The 12,834-nt window shown below is 39.1% G+C and overlaps 1 protein-coding gene across 1 annotated transcript in view; it reads right to left on the bottom strand.

Annotated features, from left to right (window-relative positions):
* Positions 1–11,683, bottom strand: part of map3k22 (mitogen-activated protein kinase kinase kinase 22) — a 42,801-nt gene extending 31,118 nt beyond the window's left edge. Inside the window, exon 1 of the mRNA XM_014992456.2 lies at positions 10,877–11,683. The gene's annotated coding sequence lies outside the window, so the exon portion shown is untranslated. The remainder of the gene's footprint in view (positions 1–10,876) is intronic.
* Positions 11,684–12,834: the final 1,151 nt, after the last annotated feature.

The raw sequence follows: 12,834 nt of genomic DNA, 5'->3' as shown, positions 1-12,834 counted from the left end.
GACGCTGGTGTTATTTATTTAATCTTTTCTCTAACCTGCTCTCCTGAGACTGGCATATCCTTTCATGAAAAAAAACAACAACGCGGCGGCCAAGAGCTGCGTTTGATACCGGCTGGTAATGCACGTATCTTTATTGCCTCTGTCCAAACTGCAAGAGAGCCTCATTGAGGGAATTCCTTCTGTTTAATGACAGAGGCGCATACCGCCTAAATGCCATGATGCAGCCTTTGGGAGTACAGGAGAAAAACCTGCCTCAGGTTAAGGGCATAAGCTTTCAAAGAATAAAATCAGCGCTTTGATTAGGTGACACACACCAAAAAAAAAAGGAACATAACATATAGGAAGAATTATCTAGCTCTGAAGATGACGCTTTTCATCGATGACAAAGGAAGAATGCTGAATCATTAATGTTCTGCTCTACTTGACCCAAATGCCTTTCATACATTTCTAGTTTATAGCAAGAGATTTAGTAAAATGCCTACTATTCTCGGAGGTAATGACTGTGCCCTAAGAGAGGTCTCATAGATAAGATTCACTCAAATGCTGAGGAACATATTTGTTTGTTATTCAAGAGCAGAAATAGAAAAGGGGAACATGAACTTTAAAAAAAAAAACACAGTTCTCCACAGTGCAGCACTGTGGTTATGAGCTCATATGGTCCCCATTACAATATCTATCAATTACCCTTATAAAGCTTTCTACATACTTGTGTACAGCAAATAGAGTAAGCTTAGACCTAACACCAATCTAAATATATTTTTAATTTGCATTCATGAGGTCATATGTGACACCATGAACAAATACCGGCGAGAAAATTCAATCTTTAAAGCCATCACTAGCCAACACATCTGTTTATGCCAGCGCTAACTTTACAACGAAAAAGGCCAGAGGTTCTTTAAATGAAGTCAAAATGAGAATTTTTAGAACTGAGCTGCTGGTGTTTTTCCACCAGAGGTGTTCCGGTTCCTAACCAGTGCTGGTGCTGGAACCAGTTCTTAACCGGTTCTGAGAAAGAACTGGTTTGTTTTTGCCACCACCCCGAGAGTCAAGTCAGAACCACGTCATTGTGACAAAGCCAACATTTTTGTAGCGTTGTGTTTTATAGTTTTTAAAAATGTTTAGTTTGACCAAAAGTAATTCTAACTAAACTTTGGAGTTTTAAAATATGTTGCTCACAAGGTTGCGATTGGCTGCTCTTCCCCATGATCCCGCCCAAAGCTCTTAATATAAGATGTTTGGGTTTTGTTCCTTTAGCAAATCAGCATCTTGGACTGTCTGGGATTGCCACATTTTGGTGCTATGGCCAAAATGTACCTCATAGGACACAGAAAGAACTGGTGCTTAGTAAGCTCTAGCAGCAGGTAAGCTGTGGAACTGGTTTGGTGGACAAAGGCCAGAGAGGTAGCTGTTTTTTTGAAAAACACACAGGTTTACAGCAACTTATGTGTGTGTGGTTTCAGACAGAGTGTTAGGGCCCCTTGAGTAAAACAGGTTAAGTTGCTGCGCGAGTGTTTGATGCCCAATTTTTGAACTCCCAGTCCAATTCAGAGACAGAGTGTCCTCCTACCTGAGTAGCTTGGCTAAATAACCAGCAAATATCAGCTTGTTTTACTGGATTTACTCTATCCAGACAATTGTCTTCCTATGCAGTTCCACTAGATTCTCAATACCCTTCAATGCTTCGTCTACAATTTGTCCCATTGAGCTTGATTACTTTGGTTGAATTTGAACCGGACCAACCAGCAAACAGAAGGACATTTGTAAATAATCCAAATGCTGACATCAGTCTCCCACGTAACGGCCTGGCGACGCACTTTCATGCCATGTACCTACAAACACTTCACCTTTCCTTATGACTCGTTTTGATCCCTGATTTTGATCCGTGATTGTTCATGTTTTCGTCATGACAGTTCACAGATGAATATATTTCCAAACAGCTGCATTTTTTCTTTTGTTCAAACACTAGTAGGGTAAACTAGTCTAATTTCAGACGCAGAGAAACAGGTGGGGGAGAACCACCATATGTTACTCCATCCTTTGGCCACTCCTTCAGATTCTCTGGCATCTCGTTAGAAGCAACTGGATGATGTGGGATATATATATATATATATATATATATATATATATATATATATATATATATAAATCTTAATTGTTTTGGTAAAATATAACGGGATACTAAACAAGTCAAATATGTGTATCGCTCAAAAGGTGTTTTTTGCACCCTTTCTAGGAATGCATATAATTTCAATATTGACTTACTTTTGCATTTAAACGTTTTGTCTTGTTTCCCTTGCACAAATCAAGCTCGTTTTCTGGCTTCCAGTGTGTGGAGCAATCGCTTCAGTGAACTCGTATGAAGCAGACATTCGACCTCCTTGCCATACTTGCACAGTTTTGGTCATTTTGCACTAAACTTTCTTACAAAATTATTTATGCACCACACATAAATTCATATCACACAGATGTTTATTACCTGCATTAACAAAAGACATCCATCCATCTAGTAGCATCTATTGTCTAAACTTTGCTTGTCCTTGCAAGGTTGTGGAGCTTTTGTCCAGCAGTCATTGGTCATTCTTGTAAAAATGTTACTTTATATTGCAGTCTACTTTAATTTAATTGTAGTGAATAATGTTGGGGGAAAAAATAAAGCTGATAAAAACTTCATAAGAGACAAATTATCTGGTAAATATGAGTAAAAGGTAAGTGGTTCTTCACTTTATACGGGCATGTTCAGCTTCTCGAAATAGGCTGGCTTTCTCAAGTGTTTTGAATCCTTTAAGTCTGTGTACAGAAAATACCACTTGTCCCTAACACTCACGGCAGAAAAATGGTTCTCCTCGTCAGTGGAAACATACACACTTTTTCCTCTTATCGGATTAGCAAGAAAACTTTTCACAACCACAAGAAAAACGGGCATGAGAGCAATTTACAGATGAAACACAGGCCGGATGTCTCGGATGCTAAAAACTTTACAAGAATAAACATCGTACGAGAAATGACACTTGACTGGCCAAAAATGGATTCAGGATTCAATGTGAAGTTAATAAATAAGACATCTCCTGACGACAAGTTTCACAGTGCGGAAAAAAAAAAAAAGGAAATCTGATATCTTCATTGCGAATATCTGAATTTGCCTGTGCTTGTTTGTCTGCTGCCACTGACCAGGCATGGAAGAGACGAAGAACATGACAGGTGGTCTTCCAACACCATGCCGCCCAGTCTGTCGATCTCCTACACACACACACACACACACGCACACGCACACGCACACGCACACACGCACACACACACAGACACACACAGACAGTCACACACAAGCAAGCCTCTGTCCTTCTGCTGCCAGTCACCAGATGGTCCATCTGCTTCGGCCCTCTGCACAGCATGATGCCGAGCTGGAGGTGCCCACTGATCGCCAGCCCAGTTCTCCACACAAGCGGGCAGCGTGACAGCCCCGCTTGTTGAAGATCAAACACTAAATAGTGCTCCTCCTGTGCTTGTTGCTCAGCAGCCACACGTACGCGAGTGACAGGACTGTGTAGAACAAACCTGCGAACGTTGCAACGCATTTCTCGTGGATGAGAATCAGCCAGTAGGATAAGGTTTCTCACTTTTGTCGAAGCATGAAACACAACTCTAAAAAGGACATCCCTGGAATTTCAGAACCAGCCAAAAAAAAAAAAAAAAGAAGTGGAGCTAAACTCTTTAAGCTTTACACTGTAGTTTTATTTTTGTTGCAATGATTGAAGGGAGAGCGCAGCCCAGACTACGCAGGTCAGCATGTATATGCTTGTGAGCACACACTAAGCCCTTACAGCTCTCTTACATCACCCTCCAACCGAGCAAACACTGTAATGCTGGCCTTGGTCTCCAAGGGAACCCCCTCTTTCTTTAGACTGCTCAGCAGCTGCCTGGTGGTCTGAGCAGCATGGCCTCATATCTGACATCACTGTTGTGGAGTCCCAGAGTAATCAACATTTCTGAGGTCAAGCATCTAAACACTGTGGAGCTCAGAGGGCTTCCACTGCCCAGCTAAGGCCAAAGCAGATGATCCACAGAACTGTGGCAATCAGTAAGTTCTGGATTGGAAAATATGCAAAATATGCTGCCCCCCTCAAAAAAAATAAACTTGGCTTTTTACCCAGTTAGCAAGGCACGCGTTTTAAGAAATTACAATTTCAAAATTGGAAAACGTTATGTTTTCATACCATGACAGAGGAAGGACACTTCAGTTTTCTCTTTTTGACAAAACACATTTAGGTTTTTGGAAATATTTCTGGCCACGAAGAACATGAACAGTCATGCCGCAGAAACAAAAGCAGCACCACAAATCCCTCGCTAAACCAGGCGACAGCCACTTGTTATACTTGAGATAATATATAAAGAGTAAAATGGTGCAATATTTCATACAATTAGTCAGGAATAAAATGAAGGAGCAAAGCTAAAACCAACAGAATTTGTGTGAATCTCTGAGTTCATCTAACACCACTTATGTACAAGCCAGTCCTGGTCTTCCAAATAAAATCTGAACAGATTTAGTACCGTAATTCTGTCAGTATTTTTCAGATCAACTTTGTCAAATGCTTAACTAAGATTCAGCAAAGCCATATCGAATGTTTTAGATATATCGCAGAAGAAGTATACCAAATGAAACTTTTTACAAACATGGGCTCCATTCTATGTTGTGGTCAGAAAATAGACTGAAAAACAAAATGGACATATTATAGGACATAAGAAACAATGAAATATCTTAGCAGCAGCAACGATATTTATTGATGATTTGTTATGAAAATCACTATAACTTACTTGGTAAAATGCCATTTGTTGCTGCAAATACCATGATACCATTATTTTTACTCAAGCTTTTGTTGCTTTGAGAATCAACTGCGGAAAAATTCATTTTCGACATATTTTTGGAAAGATTACAGTGGGTCACAGGAACAGTGAACAGAAACATTCAAACTCTAACAAATATGTGAAGGGAAAAGTACAGGTAAAGATGTATTCTGAGTCAGTAAGTTTGACATAATGTCTCTCGACTTTATGACACTTCGCTGATTCTCTTAATCATGCAACGCACAGGAAGCGAAGGGTAATTAGTAAGTCGTAGCTATTTAAGTGACTTACTCTTTTCACAAAGGTCAGCGGTGGGGGCGTCCTGCATCCTGAACGCAGGCCAAGTCTGCCGTGTGGCTTCCCCACATGAGTCAGAAGGTGCGTGTTGGCTGATTCTGGGAAGCAGGACAATACAACGTGTCCTTTCACTCACTAATAAGCCCGACGAAGTGTTTATGTACGTGAACTTATCTGAGGAGCTTATTTTGTTTGAGGTGTAAGCTTTAATTTAAGTGTCCAAACCCTTCCTTCCTTTGCTTTGCTCACGTATGTCACTGCCGTGAGGAAACCAGAGCTCTAACGCTGGGACTTAAAATTCATGTATGATTTTTGATGTCATCCCTTGTAAGGTTCTGACTTTTGTTTCGAGTGTAAACAGAAATGTCAAAGGCTAAACATGTTGAGAAAAACTAAGCACATCACCAAAACACCAAATATTACAGGATGTGAACGTTTCTTAATCTGACAGCCATGGCTTATTAGATGCATAAAAACTTTAAAACACCAGGTGACAGAGCCTGATAGCCACGATTCTGATTTTTGTTTTTCTTCACTATGAATTTACCAAAGCCAAGTGGTCAATTGTTTGCAAAAAAAAAAACGCCTGTTCTGTTTCTAAGGTCAACTATGTGTTTCAAAATGAAGTCATAGGAAGCACAAAAGGTGTAAGTGACATTGCTATAAATACAACTATATTTTTTTTGATAGTTTGTCACTTATTCAGACTGAAATTTGCTTTATTTGGTATCCCTCCTGAAGTGCTAACTCAAATAGGAAACTAGCAGAGAAAATGACAGCAACTCTGTCAATTTATCCGTCCATATATGGTGAATACTTCACAACAATTACAGAGAATGGTCTGTAAAAATAGAAAATATCCATTATAAAGCAGTTGTGTGGACACAATTGGCTTGATGATGCAAGAGCAAAATGGGTTGACGTTACTAATGGCTTATTATGAAGTCAGTTACAGAAACTAACAGTCTCCAATGGACAAATACCTTATTCTGATTGTTCCAAATCTAATGCCACGTGAACGATGCTGTAAAATACAATTCTGACACCTTGGATTATTTCAAAATGCATTTGGTAGACAGCTGGGCGATTAATTCCCATGAAAGCCGAGGTAAGCCACACAAAAACAGCGATAAAGAAAAGCAGTTAGTTTTATTAACTTGGGTAGCTCTGGACCATTTTTGATACGTACAGAAGAGACTACTGATCTATTTCTGCCACAAACACCTGAAGCGATTACTCAGACCATACAAAAACTATGAGATTCCAGGTGACAAGTTAAACAAACTTTCACAAAATTCACTGATGACAGGAGAGATTCTCGAGATAACCTCGGCTTTGCATTCATCCGCCACTACATCAGATACACCTGTCAATTTGTCGCTGACAACCTTTCATTCGCATTCTGCCTTGGAGCAGAAGCTCAAGCTGCTGGTAGTGGTGGCATAAGGTTGTGGGGATATTTTCTTGGCACATTTCAGGCTCTTCAGTACTGTTTGACCAGGATTTAAATGCCACAGTCAACTCAAGTATTGTCCCCGACTATGTCCGTCCAGTATCATGGCTGGATCTTGCGTGCAGATATCTCAGTCTGACTCTGAAGTGTCCTCAGAATGAGACAAACTACTATGACAGACTATGAGATAACTACACTCACTATCAGCTGATCTAAAAATAACCAAATGTACAAATTCCTCTGCTTTGACTGTCCACAACCCACCTACTGGCTTCCTCACAAAACTCTACACAGCAAAGGGGATCTGTGCAATCTGTAAAGTAAGCTGTCTTTTCCATTATGAGATGACGTGCTATTACAAGCACATTTACTTATTATGTTTCTCCACCCAGAGGAAGCCGAGCAGAGCAGAGACACAGCTCATAGACTCGAATCCGTCATACGAGACAAAGTGTTTGAAAACAGCGGCGCTTCAGGAAGAGACACGGGCTGTAAACACACAGCTCATAAAAATTACCTTGGAGCACGGTGTTAATAAATCTGTGGTATTTCTAAATGACTGCAATGCCCGAACAGTTGTTGCATTTTTTTTTTTTTTTAGCACTGTGGGGACAAGCTCGTCCTCCATGTTATTGTACGACCCAGAGCGTGTGTAGTCTATCCGGCTGTCCTTGCAGCCTCGGGGCTCCATTTGCTGCTGATGGCATTGTCCTAACAGTCAGACGGGCCTCGCAGACAAAGCTCAATCGAGACAACTTCCTCTTAGTTTCTGGAGCGCCGACCTCGCTGGAACCTCGCTGCCCTTTCCCAGATAAAGAAAGGAGATCCAGACTGACTCTAGGTAGCACCGTGGACCCTTTTACTCTGACGAGATGCTGTCCTGTAGTACGCTCAGTTCAAATTTGATTCCATTTGCAAATTATTATTTTTTTTTTTTTGGACTTTGCAGCAATGACATTTGATAATGCTGAACAAATTTAAAGGGAAAACAAACCAGAAATATTATATCTCTGTACAAGACATTTCCTGAGCCTTTTGGTGGCAAAGATTGTTTTCACTGATTCACTCACTCTCCATTTCCAATCTTGCCACCTTCTACTTATCTATCTCAATAATCAGGTTACACTTACTCAACATTTTTGACCAAAATAATACTTAGACGCTTCAATCCAGTGCGTACTAGTAATGCAAAAAGTATAATTGGGGTGATGTTTGGCTGCAACTTACATCCAGTTCTCCAAGAAAACCAGAGCTTAGACCAGAGCATTTTATCAAAATCCTGGGAGAACAAGAGCCAGACCAGTTCTTCATTCATCATAATGTAAGTAATAAAATCACTACATTTACCAGGGTTACTAATGAACAAAGTTGTAGTTGTACAATCACACGTAATCTCTAAGCCCTGAATGTAATTGTGCCCCTGCTTCTTAATACTAAAAAGACACAAATAAACTGTTACTTCAGTGCAAACGACAGGGAGATTAACAAAACCATCGCTATTTTGCTGGGATTTTATGCGCCAGGCCAACACAAAGTCGAGCCCAACTGTGAAGGGAAGGGAAAACGATACATTGTTTCCAAATGATTTTATAAGAAAATGAATAAATACCTGTCTACATCCGTATTCGTCTCCCAACAACCAATATAAAGCCATCCACATAAAGGAAAGCATTATGCAGAAAAGCAGTCAAGTAGCCCAGTCTTTCTGGAGGAGCAGCAGTGAAACACAGCTTACGAGGGAGACAGTATTTTGATGTGTCAAAAATAAAAAAATCCTCTTTGCAGTTTGTCATAGGTCAACTAGGGGGCACGTAACGTGTTGGACACGAGTCATGTAGATAACCCAGCAAACATGCAAGTGAAGTTTGATGAGATCAAAATGGAGCTTTCTCTCCTGCATTAATAATACTTTGCACGACAAAAGAGCAACAGCACACTGAACACACCATACCCAGATTGAAACATGGCAGGGGAAGCATCAAGCTGTGCAGATGCCTTTCTGCGGCAGGAACCAGGAAGTGGATGGAAAGACGGACGGAGCTAGAAGAAACGGCTACCAGAGACTACAAACAAAAGGGGAGGGCCGTCCTCTTTGATGGGTATTTTGAAAAGATTGTACTATTATATCTCCTTTTGATAATTACCCACCACCAAATATTGGTCTGTCACATAAAAGTTTGCAGCTTGCAATAAAACAAAATTCCATTGTTTCTTTATATATATATATAACCTACCTACTGTCTAAAAGTGAAGTATAAAAAAAAAAGATTCCTTTGTCACAGGAGGATGAAAAATATTTTCATTTTTGTATTCCGCTCTCAACTCTGTAAGAAACAACTTAACTGAGTTTTTATGAGGACATAAACATACCCTCCATATGATTCATGGTAAACTTTGACCAGACGCGTCTGCTCTGTGAGCGCCTCGCAAACCACCGTGGAGCACAAGACACCATTATTCCTCTCAGCTAAGAAGCAAGTTGAGTTTTTCTTTTCTATGAAATCCTCTGGGAAATCAACAATTTACTCTGCATGCCAAATTTCCAGGCTCTCCACTTCACAAGGAAAACACATTCCAAGCCAATCCTCTCCATTACTCATCAACATTTGCAACAAGTTAACGTGTAAAAAACGGCAAGGATCTGTAATGAATTCTTCTGTTAGAGCTCTTTCTTTGTCAGCCCCCATCAAAACATTAGCATTAGGTCCCTACGTCTGTATTCACTAGGATCCACAGTGGGATCCAGCCTCTTTATCAGGCCTGCAGATTGTTTTACCAGAGGCACAGCAGCCATATCTGAGCCCTGTTTCCATTAGACAGCTAAACTATTGCTTTAGAGCTATTTGTGAGAACCAGAGCATGTCATAGTGCTGATGAACTCATCCATCCGTTTGATTCTCTAAATTCATCTGATTCTTTCACTATATATATATATATATATATATATATATATATATATATATATATATATATATATATATATATATATATTGCATCATCTGAGTGATTAATCATGGGTTTGAAGCACTATGTCTTACACTTCTGCCTTGTAAAGGCCTCATTTTGTTGGCTCAAACACTGAACTGTACCAGGAAGACAGTTGGGATTAGAAAATATAACTTTCAAAGTATATTTTGATTGGCTTCTCGTTTTCCAGTAAGAGCAACTGAATACTGCAAAAAAATAAAAATAAAAACAACAACAATAATAATAATAATAATAATAATAATAATAATAATAATAATGTTATGATGTCTCATCTCACAACCTTGTTCCTTTTCGGATTCAATTTGCTCTTTGAGATTCACCAGCCAGCGTTTTTCCTAGTCGATATCATTCCTGGTTTTCTTTGAGGTCTGACCTTCCGATTCCGATATTGACCAATTCCATATCGATATTTTTTTAATCTAACATAAAAATGAGAAGAAGAAAAAAACGTGATTCTGACCAGCTGTTTTGAATCCAACAAAAACAAGTAATGGCAGAACTATCTTCAATTAAGCAACAATCCCTAAACATCAGATTTAACTGAAATGAAACAGAGTGCATTGGAGTATATGTTGTCTGATGTGTTTACATACTTAAAATAGTTGAAATGTTTTAACTGTTTTCTTAAAATTTTGATTATTTTTATTCTTCAACACTTGATCTATCCCTCATCAGTTAGAAAACTGACCAGTTGGTTGTTGCATGTCTATTAAATATAAGCACTTTGAATTCTTATGAATTCAACGGAACAGGGGAAATGTAGGATAATGCAGTATAGATTACAGATTTGTTTTCTTATTCTGCTTTTATCCAGACGCAAGAAACATCTCATTCCAAGTTCCAAGCTTTTCAAGACAAAACTAAACAGAAAAATGGGAGGGAGTGTGGAGAGAGGGATTAGCTTAAAATGATCTCCAGTCATCCAGGTTATGCCACTGAAAGAAAATCTCGTGCAGGAAAAAATACATCTTCACGTTTTCCAGAAAGCAAAACAAAGCAGGGTGGGGAAAAAGGAAAAGAAAAAAAATATATTGTTTAGTCTGTAAAGCATAATTGTGGGGTTTTCTCAATTCAAACTCACCACAGTAACAATTGCATTGAAACCAACTGGAGTCTGTCCAAGTAATAGTTTCCACTTGCGAGAAGAAAAGCTCTGTAAGCCTGCTGCCAGTGCAAACATTAATCCATATACTAACAATGATCGGAAATAAGAATTTATCCTGGTGTCCAGGAATTTCATTTTCGATAAAAAGAAAAGGCTCAATAAAGAAGTAATGTAAAGCAAAACGAAACCCTCACCTTGTTGTCCAAGTGTGTCCATGTTACGCCTGTGGATGCAGGATTTGTGAAGGTGAATGTCTTTCTTCTTGGCTACAATTCAAAACAGATACAACACTGGACAATTTCCAACAGTTGCAGAGCAAATCTTTCCCAAAAACAAACAAACAAAAAAAAAACAGAGAGCAGAAAATCCGGAAACTGCGCTCAGCAACACGCAGAAATTACAGCGAACCAGCCGCACTTTGGCAGAAACAGCTCCTCTTCCACTCAAAGGTACATAAATCCAGAGTCGGTCCCTGTGTTTAACGGGGAGGGGGGAACAAACTGCACCGGGAACCCGGAGGGATGCAGGGTAAAGTTTTCCCGACCCGCGCTCGGCTTGTCTCAACACACTCTCCACAAGAAGCGACTTTCTGCTCGGAGCTGTGACTCTCTGATGTCAGCAACAACGTAAGCTCCGGGAAGTGGTGACGCTCTCCGGTGGTGCGTTACCAAGGCAGCGGAGACAAACAGGTGCTAGTGCTGCCCCCCAACGGACTTATTAACCCACTGCAAATCTGAGGACTTTGGTTCGCATTTTAACACCTTTGAAATTTTATTAAATTCTTTTATATTTGCATCACAAAAATCGCTGTACTGAGAAAAACGGACCATTATTAATTTAAAGTAAATATCACATTAGCAGGACCATTTATTGAACAAAACTTTGTTTTATTTGTTTTAAAAAAAATAAAAATAAAAAATGTTACTAAAGCTGTCTAATTGAAAAAAAAACAGTTTAACTACAAAATAAACAAACATCACAACCCCATTTGTATGTGTAGTAAAGGTGACACTCATTAAAATTACTAAAAATAAAAACTTCAGCGCTGTTTTAAAACACAAATAATTAATAAATCGCAATTTATCCCAAATCAATTAATGCAGTGCAAAAATGAATTAATAAATAAACATAGAGAACAATTTTTGGTATAATATGAAAATAAAGTAGATAACTAAGTAGACATAATTAAAGATCACACTATTGGAATTCTAGCAGGAATGGTCATTTAGAAGAGGCTGTGTTTAACACTTTTCTGTTTGTAAAGTTGGTCAGTTAATGATTTTAAGAGGGTTTATACATGAAGAAGTATAACTGCATAACTCAGATAACTGCTCGAGTGCAGTTATCTCTTGTGATATTGCAAGAGATAATTCGGTGTAATTTTACTGCCTCTGCATGCAAAATCACACTAAACACATTTCAAAACCTATGTGAGAATATGTTTTTTTTTTCTTAAATGCAAATTGATTTATCCATATTTATTTTTTTTAATTTTCAGCAATTTTTGGTACTTTTTTTTTGCTGCATTTGAGACAAACTGTCATATTCTCTGGCACATAGCTTGTTTTTCTTTAGAGCAAAGAGCAGCAGCAGTCTCTCTGATGATGATAATTTCACACAGTTGAGTGTGATAAGCTCTCATCTTTAGTCATTAGCTCTCGTTTGTTTGGCTTCAGTGCCAAACAAACGAGCAGTCTTAAATCCTCATTTTACCACAAACACCTGATGTCTAGATTACTAAACTCTCTCCTCTCTCTTCAGCATCACTCAATTTACTCTGCTTCCACACAGCAGTTTTTTTTTTTTTTTTTTTTTTCTTCACATTGTGACCAGACATGTCCTTGTTCTGTTTAGGACTGCTCGAGTGCAGTGAATATCAATTGGACATTTGCATCCCTCTATGGACTCGGAGTCATTGCAGATGTCTGTGCTGCTCAACAGCGCTGAAGATAAGCACATCATGCAGCTGTTCCACACAAAACAAGCCCGTCTGTGTGTCTGTGTAAGTGGGAATGCGTGTTGCTTCATCTCCTGGGATTCCTTAGAAGCCAGAGAGGACTAAAGTCTCCAGAGAATTAAAGAATATCTTTTTGTTGCCGTCTGTTCTGCATGGTTTCTTCCTGCTAAAGCACTTCCACGCGAGCGACAAATG

Source organism: Poecilia mexicana, unplaced genomic scaffold, assembly GCF_051168715.1.
Source record: "Poecilia mexicana isolate PSO_F unplaced genomic scaffold, ASM5116871v1 scaffold_20, whole genome shotgun sequence".
NCBI lineage: Eukaryota > Metazoa > Chordata > Actinopteri > Cyprinodontiformes > Poeciliidae > Poecilia > Poecilia mexicana.
Note: the sequence above shows the minus strand (reverse complement) of the source record. Positions and strands in the feature narration are given on the sequence as shown.